Source organism: Canis lupus, chromosome 24 (genome assembly GCF_003254725.2).
Source record: "Canis lupus dingo isolate Sandy chromosome 24, ASM325472v2, whole genome shotgun sequence".
Taxonomy (NCBI): domain Eukaryota; kingdom Metazoa; phylum Chordata; class Mammalia; order Carnivora; family Canidae; genus Canis; species Canis lupus.
Window position 1 is genome coordinate 36,516,525 of NC_064266.1, and position 10,563 is coordinate 36,527,087.

Sequence of the window (10,563 nt, forward strand, 5' to 3'; positions counted from 1 at the left end):
CTTTACTGGCAGCGTGATCCTGGGCAAGTTACCTAACCTTTCAGAGCCTCAGCTTTTTCACTTGTAAAGTGGAATACTAATAATACCGCCTGCTGGGACCCCTGTGAGAATCAAGTGAGTTAACACATGGGGAAAGCTTATTACAATAATTATTACAATAATTGGCATATAGTAAAGATCTAGGTATGTTTTGTTTTTAAAACCGGGTGAAGTCCAAGGAAACGACCTCTCTCTGCCCTCGATGTCCCTAAGTGGAAGCCAGCGTCGAGGAAGACCAAGCCAAAATATAGCCTCCTTGCTCTGTGACTTTTCACCAGACATCTGGAGTACCTGAATGGTTTACACTGGCATCAGTCATGGTGGCTTCGACTCATGGATTTGTCTATGTACTCCCACCAAACCGTGAGCTCACCGAGGACTCAGCTTTTGTGGGTCACCACTCACTGAATCCTTACTGATTGCAAAGTGCCTAACATACACAAGACCTTGTCCAACATATTTGCGATTGGATCATCATTCTCTCTCTCTAACTTACCCTAGACACTTGTTGAAGACTCAGAGTGGGGTCCCTGGGTGGCTCTGTCAGTTAAGCGCAGAACTCTTGATTTCACCTCAGGTTGTCATCTCAGGGTTGTGAGATCAAGCCCTGCATGGGGCTTCATGCTCAACCTGGAGTTTGGGATTCTCTCTCTCTCTCTATCTCTCTTCTCCCTCTCCCTCTCCCTCTCCCTTCTGCCCTGCTCTTGCGCTCTATCTCTCTCTCTCTAAATAAGATCTTTAGTTGGGGCGCCTGGGTGGCTCAGTTGTCTGCCTTCGGCTCAGATCATATGATCCTGGAGTTCTCGGAACTAGACCTGCATCTGGCTCCCTGCTCAGGGAGGAATATGCTTCCTCCCTCTCCTTCTGCCTCTCCCCCAACTCAAGTATGCTTGGTGTCTATCAAATAAATAAAATCTTTAAAAAAAAATCTTTAGTTTAAAAAAACTCAGAGCCCACTCCATGCCATGGCCTCTTCCTCCAACATGCTCTTCTACCCTTCTTGCTTCTGTGCCTGTAAATGCTGTTCCCTCACTGTAAATGTTCTTCCCCTCATCTCTTCCTTTCTCTCTCTCTCTATATATATATATATGGCTCCCGACCCATTCCCATTCAAATAATATATGAATATATATATATATATATATAAATATATATGTATTCATTCATTCATTCATTTTAAGCCTGATACCCCCACAAGACCTGAACTCCTTACTCATCTATGTTATCTGTGTTTCCCCTGAGCTCTACACATGTCTGATCAGGATGTGCCCCACAGATGTTCCTTGATTGCAGGATTCTCTCTCTTAGCCTTTGTGTCCCCAGCTAAAGCCAGTGGGTCTTGTCTCAGAGGAGTCAGTGACAATTCACAGGGAAGCATTTGGAGAACCAGCAACCTGCTATTCGAACAGCAGTGACTACTGTATCTGTTGCTATCTGAGCAGTACTCAAGATCTTTGTGTGCTTCATCCTTTATCAGCTCAGGCTTAAGCTCCTCTCTTAATCATCTGCAAATTATTGGTGTTTATAGGAATTTCAGCTGAGAAAAACTGTCCAACAGAACTCTCTGCCTTTGCAACAACTCAAAACTGTCCTTTGGAAACTGTCACAAAACAGCATGAGACTGTTAAGAAGGCCCTTACAGCTCTGTGGTTCCGTGGCAGCCAAAAGGGAAATAGATTTTTAGGGAGGCTTTACTAGTAGGAAACCCTGGTCATTGAGGTATAGTGACATTTTATATCAGAGAGGGCTCAAAGTCTTTGAACAGAGCCATGTTTCTCATCTTTTAGGCAGAGTTGAAGGCCTGAGATTTCTCTGCTTGATGATGTGGAATTATAGAAGCATCCTTTTCAGATTTCATTACATAATGATTAGCAGATTATATAATAGTCATGTGACAATGATTAGGCACCTCTACTTCCTAAGAGCCAACAACACAAAAATCTACCTACTTCTTTCTATTTTTTACTTTTTTTATTACAAAAATAATACATGAATTCCAATGATATGGATGTGTTTAGAACAAAAAATGAAAAAAGAAAGCAATCCTATAACCTAGGAATTTAATGTCTTGGAATCTACTAGATAAATAAGCATCAGTACACAGAAACCTGTTGCATCCTTGTTTATAATGCAAAAGTGAAAACCAAAAACATTCTAAATGTCCAACAATAGGGAAATGAAGTGTCCATACTAATAACTATGACATATCACTTAAAAAAGATGATATAAACCTACTTAATCCTGCAAGATATATCGTGGAATGAAAAAAGAAAGACATCCTCTGAAATGAAAAACAAAACAATAATATATATTTTCTAAAAGTATGTGTATATGGGGGCTCCTGGGTGGCTCAGATGGTTAAGCATTTGCCTTCAGCTCAGGTCATGATCTCTGGGTCCTGGAATTGAGCCCCACATCATCCTCGAGCTCATTGGGGAGTCTGTTTTCTCCCTCTTCCCTCTCCCCCTGTTCTCTCTCTCTCTCTCTCTCTCACACACACACACAGACACACAAATGAATAAATAAAATCTTCAAAAAATAAAAATAAGACAAAAAAGCAAAGGTATGTGTTTATGTATAAAGTCAACAGGGGGCAATAATGCAAATATAGATCATTTGTTTTTTAAGTCAGCCCATTAATATATATAATGTGATTTTTAAAAGATTTTTTCTTATTTATTTATTAGAGACACAGACACAGAGAGAGAGAAAGAGAGAGAGAGGCAGAGACACAGGCAGAGGGAGAAGCAGGCTCCACGCAGGGAGCCCGATGTGGGACTCGATCCTGGGTCTCCAGCATTGCGTCCTGGGCTGAAGGCAGCACCAAACCACTAAGCCACTGGAGCTGCCCATAATTTGATTTTTATTAATATATTTTCCCCCAACAGTCAATAAGCTCCATAAGGACATAACTGTATGTTTTGCTTACAATTATATCAGCATTATCTGCCATATATACACTACCCCACATGAAGTAGGAGGTTCAACAGTACTTGTTTCTGATGGAAATTATCACTGAATACCAGATTTGATGTTAACATTTAAGGGACATATGATGAGCAAGATGGACATAGCCCCTACCCTCAAGGAGTGTATAGTCTTCTTATCAGAAGGAGAATAAGAGTAGATGAACTAAAAACCTATAATTCAGGATAGAAGGTGGTAAATGTTAGGAGAAGGGTGTAGAGCTTAGAGAACAGAGAAGTGACTGCCAACAGGGTAAACTGGAGGCAGCCTCGAGGTGGAGGCATTTGAGCTGGGCTTTGAGTGAGCTGAACCTGTGAGGATGTCCAGCTTTCCTTGCAGCTAGATGGAAGAAAGCAATCAAAAGCAAGGATCAGGGGCACCTGGGTAGCTCAGTGGTTGTATGTCTGCCTTTGGTTCAGGTTGTGATCCTTGGTCCTGGCATCGAGTCCCACATCGGGCTCCCCACAGGGAGTCTGCTTCTCCCTCTGCCTGTGTTTCCGCCTCTCTCTCTGTCTCCCATGAATAAAAAATCTTAAAAAAAAAAAAAAAAGGCAAGGACCAGAAATTAAAACTCAATTGCCTACAAACATATAAAATTGACATAGCTAGGTACTAGAGTACTACATTCTCATATGGTACCAGATATTAGTAGTAGTGTTTTTCATGCTATATAAAAATTAAGGATTTTATTATATGAGAATATATCCACAAGTGGTAGAACTATGAAGGGAAGGGAAGGGAAGAAGGGAAGGGAAGGATTCTGGATAGTGGGATGGGATTGGAAAGAAGCATGTTACAGGTAACATCAGTGTTAGAAATAACAGTCTTTGTGTAGTGAGGTCACAAGTATTCATTTCCTTATGATTCATAACTTGCTTGAATATTTTACATATTCTTTTATTTTTTACATAACAATCTTATTAAAAAAAAAAGCCAAAACCAGATTTATATTATTCCCAACCTAAGAGGTTAGTTAGTTTCTTTCTTTCTTTTTTCTTTCTTTCTTTCTTTCTTTCTTTCTTTCTTTCTTTCTTTCTTTCTTTCTTTTCTTTCTTTTTTTCTTTCTTTCCTTCTTCTTTATTCTTTTTTCTGTATTTCCTATCTTGGTTTATGTCGACATCATTTATCTATTTGCTCTGGTTAGAAAATTTAACCACATTTTAAAACTGCTTTTTGTGTCCCACATTCAGTTATAAAACATGTTACCAAGTTCCATCATCAATTTGATTTTACATAGACTTAGCCCTCGAGTCTAACTCCTTGTCTCTATTCCCACGATAACTGTCATACTCAAGTTTAGAAACCCATCAAATGTGCTCCCTGTCTCCTGTAATTTCCCTGAGGTCTTGCCTCCAACACAGATTTGACTATCATTTTATAAGTAGTAATGTTATTTAGCATATTACCTGGCTCACAATAGGCATTCAATACAAATTTTAGAGAGGACACTATTGAATCTCTACTGTGCTCCAGCTGATTATTGCCAATTTCCCTGCTGATCAGATTAGATATTCAGACTTCTAAAGAGGGAAGTCCAGATTTTTAGGCGAACTTTCCCAATAATAAATTCCATGTGTAATTATACTTCCTAGTTCTGTCTGCTGAGAGAGCCTACAAGAAACAACATCCTTGCAATGATAAGCACCTAGCACCCAGATCTTGCTTTCTAAATGCCATCTTCCACTAAAAATAATCAAGGCTTCTTGGAGAAATGACTGATTTTTCAGGACTGAGGCAGGAAAATTCCAACATGAGCCTGGACCATTTTATTGAGCCAGAAAGTGAGGATATGCCAAAAGAATGATGGGACATATCAAAAGGACTCAAAAGCCAAATTGGAGGGGTTCCCACTGGCCAAATCTGGGACAGTTTGAACATCAAAATAAGTAATGATAGTAATGAATTATAATATTTTAATGGGAGTCAAAGAAACCATGATCCCGTACTGATACTAAATATAACATGAAGTACTATGTTTGCCAGAGAAACACGTCTAGGGACTATATGTAGCTCCAAGTGCCAGGTCTGCCCCCTGTACTAAGGATGGATGAGAAGTAACAAGTAGTTCATCTAGTTAGAGAGATGAATGCACAAGGTGAGGTGAGAATGAGATGATGGGAGATCAGCCCAGTCTCTGAGGACCTTGGAAGTCAAGCCAAGAGTCTGGATTTGACCCTGTGAGCACAGAGGAACCAGTGAAGGTGTGTGAGCCAGATGGATGACAGTTATAGCCCTTGTTCTCCAGACCAGGTGTCTAGTGCTTGGTAGATAAGAGTATGGTGCATGAGAAACCAACATGTAAGGCCCCAAGAAACATGGCACATTGGAACAGAAATGACTGCAGACAGTACACCTGGGTTCAAGTCCCTGGTACTGCATTACATGGCCCCATGAGTTGGACGAGCCCCTCAATCTCTCTTAGCTCCTCTACAAGGCCAGACTCCAGAGCCAGAATGCCTGGATTTGATTTTGCTGCTTCCTATGTATGACTTTGAGCAAAATGACCTAACTTCACTGTACCTCAGTTTATCCATCTTTGAAATGAGAAACATGACAATAGTGCCTACTTCCATACAGGTTGTGAGATAGTCCCTGCAAGCACTTGGCACAGTAAGTACTCAGTAAGCATGATCTGCCATCAAGCCTTTTTCATGAAGTGGGATAATTCATGGAAAGAACTTCACCTTGGGAAGTCCCAGTGCTTGGAAGGGAGTCAACCTGCAACTAATGTTATCCATGATTAAGATCATTGCTGTGCAATGTAAATTTGCTGGGAGCAAAGAATTCCATCTGCTTCTCAAAGCTCAAATTTTATTTATTTATTTATTTTAATTTTTATTTATTTATGATAGTCACACAGAGAGAGAGAGAGAAAGAGAGAGAGAGAGGCAGAGACACAGGCAGAGGGAGAAGCAGGCTCCATGCACCGGGAGCCCGACGTGGGATTCAATCCCCGGTCTCAGGATCGCGCCCTGGGCCAAAGTCAGGCGCTAAACTGCTGCGCCACCCAGGGATCCCTCAGAGCTCAAAATTAAAAAAAAAAAAAAAAAAAAAAGAGCCTCAAAATTCATTCTGATCTCCACTGTCAGAGGCAGGACCTGGGGGAAGCTTGTAACCCCAAAGAAAGCATGTCTAGAAATGAAAGCTGGCAAGTCCCAATACTTCACATTCAGTACAAAAGTCTTTCTTCCCCCTTTCCCTTTAAATATAAACTCAATTTGCCAATCACTTCAAAGTCTTTGCCTCTGCCTGGAAGCTGCCCACCCCCAAGTCCAAAGGTAACTCAACTGACTTAAGGCTGTGTATTAGGAGAGCCTTCTAGCCCAGCCCAGCTCCAAGGAGACATAGCTCCTGGGGTTGGATGTGGAAGACTCAGCCAGCACGTCAGCACTTCTTGTGGATGATTCTAAATTGCTGATGAGAACAATAACCCAGAGTTTATGAGCTCCTGCTATTTACTCTACCAGTTCCTTAAGGGATTGGGTTTCAAAGGACCGTTAGCTAGAATCGATCATCTTTGTCCTTGAAGCAGGCCAGGTCTTTGTTCTATAGCTACAATCTCGCAAGGCAGGAAGGTAAAGTAGACTGAAGCCAAGAGGCCTGACCTGAGATACCAGTTCTGCTGCTTTCCAGCTGTGTGACTACGGACAAGCTATATAACTTCTCTGGGCCTAAGTGTCCTTATCAGTGAGGTGGGATACACAAACAAGGATTAAAAAGTATGGCCTCCCCCGGGATGCTGGGGTGGCTCAGTGGTTGAGCATCTGCCTCTGGCTCAGGTCGTGATCCCAGAGTCCTGGGATCGAATCTCACATCAGGCTCCTTGCAGGGAGCCTGCTTCTCCCTCTGCCTGTGTCTCTGCCTTTCTCTCATGAGTAAATAAATAAAAATCTTAAAAAATAATGACAATTAAAGATTATGGAAACAATTGCTAAAATATGAAAGCCTATAGATTAGATAATAGCATTGTATCAATGTCACCTTCCTTTTGATATTTGTACTATGTTTTTTTTTTTTTTTAATTTTTTATTTATTTATGATAGTCACAGAGAGAGAGGCGCAGAGACACAGGCAGAGGGAGAAGCAGTCTCCATGCACTGGGAGCCCGATGTGGGATTCGATCCCGGGTCTCCAGGATCACGCCCTAGGCCGAAGGCAGGCGCCAAACCGCTGCGCCACCTAGGGATCCCTGTACTATGGTTTTGTAAGTAATGTCTTTATTCTTAGGAAATACACTCTGATACAGTTAGAAGTATAGGAACATCATGTCTACAACTCACTCTCCAATATTTCTGGAAAAAGAGCATATGTATGTACAATATATATAAAAGCCAGCCATATGTGTGTATGTGTATATATATATATAAAGAGAAATGGAACAATAAAGCAAATGTGATAAAATTGGGGAATCTGATGAAAGAGGTCTCTGGGAGTTCTTTAAACTATTTTTGCAACTTCTCTGTAAGTCTAAAATTATTTCAAAATATGAACTTACAAAAACAAAGACCTAGATATAAAATAGTATTTTTTCTGATTTCTTAATAATGTAAAAACTTTATTGTGCTAACAACAGATATTATTATTTTAAAGATTTTATTTTTAAGTAATTTCCACATCTAACAGAGGGCTTGAATCTACAACTCCACAATTAAGAGTGCATGCTACACTGACTGAGCCAGCCAGATGCCCCCAATAAAGATATTATCAATAAAATATTTTTGTGAGAGGAATGTGATTGAAAATATTTCATTATTTTTTTAAAGATTTTTTTTATTCATGAGAGACAGAGAGAGAGAGAGAGAGAGGCAGAGACACAGGCAGAGGGAGAATCAGGCTCCATAAAAGATCCTGATATGAGATACCATCCCAGGAGCCCAGGATCATGACCTAAGCCAAAGGCAGACACTCAACCACTAAGCACCCAGGCGTCCCTATTTCATTATTTTTAAAATCTTAGTTCACATTTTTGTGATATGGCCAATTGGGAATATGTTCTTTAGTTTATTTTGATACTCACTTTCTTAAACTTAAAAAAAAAATTTAACTTGGAGAAAGGTGCAGGAATAATGCAATGAACTTTGGGGGAGCAGCAGGCAGAGGGAGAGGAGAAGCAGACTCCCCACAGAGCAGAGCCTGATTCCGGATGGGGGGTTGGGATGGCTCAATCCCAGGACCCAGGGATCATGACCTGAGCCAAAGGCAGATGCTTAACCAACTGAGCCACTCAGGCACCCAACAAAGGTATTTTCTTAAATGACAACTGAACAATTATCAAAATAAGAAGTTTTTTAAAAAATGAAGTTTAATACTGATAGGATACTATTTTTAATATACAACCCATATTCACATTTTCCAATTTCCCAATATTTATTTTGTTACTTATTTTTAATGGAACTCCTAGTTGAGAAATCTTCCTTAGAAAGATAAATCATTCCAGATGAAAGCGAGAGTCTCTGCCTAGGCTTACCAAATCAGGATATGCTTTTTCTATTTTTTTAATCTCATCAACCAGTTGGCAAGGTTTGTCTTCATGTTGTGGATGCTTGGGAATTTTGTTGTTGCTTGATGTTTTGCTGTTATTTTAAATGTGGCATTAAAAAAAAGACACAGCTAAGAAGATGGATAGGCAACCCACAGACTGGGAAAAAAATATTTGCGATACATATTTCTGATAAAGGATTTGTATCTGGAATTTACAAAGTGTCCAAAAATTTGGTGCAGTTCTAAGAGTTAGGCCTGAAATAGCTTTAAAGAATTTAAAGCTCACAATCGCTCGTGTGCCATATGTGTGAGTAGGTCTGTAGCAGCACTGTCCACAGAACTTTTTGTGGCTGTAGAGATGTTCTAGATTTGCTATGTTAAATACATACCTGCTACGTGTGGCTATTGAGCTCTGGAAATAATGGCTAGGGAGCCAGAGGAACTGACTCTTTAGATTTGTTTTTAAATTTATTTAAATTTAAATAGCCACAATATGGGATGGTGCAGGTCCAAGGGATAAAGTCTTGAAAATAGAATATGTAAACCAAAGAGTATATGCTCTTGTAACTTAGATAAGTATAGGCAAATTGCCTGTTAAGGAGATTGTATAATCTGTGGCTATGTAATAAATGACCACAAACTTTTTTTTTTTTTTTAAGATTTTATTTATTTATTCACAAGAGACACGGAGAGAAAGAGGCAGAGACACAGGCAGAGGGAGAAGTAGGCTCCATGCGGGGAGCCCAACGTGGGACTCAATCCCAGGATTCCAGGATTCCAGGATCACACCCTGGGCCAAAGGCAGGCTCTAAACCGCTGAGCCACCCAGGGATCCCCAATGACCACAAACTTAACGCATGTTGATTATCTCAGTTTCTCATAGGCATGGTGTGATTGGTTCACCTCACACTAGCACAGCCAGATCTCCCTGTGATTTTCCTTAAGATCATTATTTAGTTGAATAACTTTTAGAAGTATCTGCCACCACCCACCTACCTCACTGCCAACTAAAGACCCCATATTTCTCCTCTGAACCCTGCAGAGGGCCTGGCACACAGAAGGCCCTCGGGGATTCCTTGCTTGTCTGAATGAATGAGTCCACACTGGTGGTAAAAATCTCGTCTGCAATGCCTTTGAGCAGGACTGATTTCCCCACTCTGGGCTCACAGCAGATCTTAGATGATGTGGGCAGCCTGAGAGAGGCTGGCCAAAGCTAAAGAAGAGGAAGAGACAGTTGTGGGAAGTAGTTCCCTTAAGAACGTTGAGAAGGGAAAGGTTCACTCATTTCACACACATTATTAGGTTGATTGTGGTTGAAAAACAGCGAGTATTGAGTGTGGAGATGAGGACTGGCAATGTATTTGCAAGCTGAGAAGGGATAATGGGAAGGGATATTGGGAAAGCCTAGGAAAAACAGGAAGGGATAGAGTACATTCAGGCTAGTCCAGCACTGATGGGGGAGAGGGGGGAGGATAGTGTAGGCTAGTGGTTCCCAAAGTATGGCCCCTGGTGCAGCAGCATCAGCCACACCTAGAAAACTGTTAGAAATGCAAATCCTTGGCTCTACCCCCACTGACCTGCTGCATCAGAATCTCAAGGGGTTGTCTCCCACTACTGGTTTCAGAAACCTTCCAGATGACTTAGAGAGGTACTCTTAAATGCACAGGTTCCAAAGCCAAACTGTATGTGTTCAAATCCTGACTATCATTTTCCATCTCTATTAAAAGGTAATTTAATCTCTTCAATTTGCACAGTTGTAAAATGGGGATAATTGACCCTAAGTGATAGGTTGCAATGGGGATTTATTCATGTAAAATGCTTAGGCCAATAAGCACCAAAAAGTTCACTATTAATATCTCAATCCTGCCCTTTTGACTCTATAACTAAGTATATGAGCTCATGGCAAACTCATTCCAAGAGACCAAACTGGAGGCAGTCAATCCGAAGCCCAGGTCTGGGGCTTTCCTGTCCTCACCCCAGGGTCTGGCAGCAGCTACAAGGCTAACACAAAGTCTTGTAAATACCTACAGCACACCTCTGCCCCTGCCAAGGTAACCCCATTCCTGGAGGGGGAAT